This window comes from Colobus angolensis, unplaced genomic scaffold, assembly GCF_000951035.1.
Source record: "Colobus angolensis palliatus isolate OR3802 unplaced genomic scaffold, Cang.pa_1.0 Scaffold157, whole genome shotgun sequence".
NCBI lineage: Eukaryota > Metazoa > Chordata > Mammalia > Primates > Cercopithecidae > Colobus > Colobus angolensis.
In genome coordinates, this window is record NW_012114677.1 from 2851546 (window position 1) to 2852329 (window position 784).

Below are 784 nucleotides of genomic sequence, written 5' to 3' on the forward strand. Positions count from 1 at the left end.
AAAAAAAAAAAATATGTTAACAGAGGGAAGGTTTTTGTATAGAGAGGTCTCGATGATAGGTGAAGCTAAGTTAGGCTTGAGAAGTTGTCCATTCTTGTATTGTGGCCAAGTAGGCCATTCCTACCCTGAATGAAGAGGAATTCATGACTTGCTAATTGAGGCATAGGAAGAATTGGTAGAGTTTAGTAGTTGTGGAGTTGCCTGCAGAGTGCAAAAAAAAAAAAAGTATGAGTAATGAGCAGAGAACATTAAGCTGCATGGTTCAGAATAGGGCGAAATTGGGATGCTTGTGGATTAAGAGAGACTGTTAACACAATGACTATTAGAGAGATCACTACTCCTCAGATTATGGCTTTGATGTTTAAATGTAGGAGGGACATAGGAAATCTTCCCTGGAGAGGGCGTTGGTTTACAGTAATGAGGTGTATTAGTAAATTTGCAAAGAGTATTATGACTTGTAATATAAACACCAAAATATTACTAACATTGCTGATGGACTAAAGCAGTCAAAAGGAAAATAAATTAGGTTAAAAAATTAGTATTAGATGTCTGGGTGCGGTGGCTCACACCTGTAATCCCAGCACTTTGGGAGTCTGAGGCGGGTGGATCATGAGGTCAGGAGATCGAGACCATCCTCACTAACACAGTGAAACTCATCTCTACTAAAAATACAAAAAAATTAGCTCGGTGTGGTGGCAGGCGCCTGTAGTCCCAGCTACTCGGGAGGCTGAGGCAGGAGAATGGTGTGAACCTGGGAGGCAGAACTTGCAGTGAGCTGAGATAG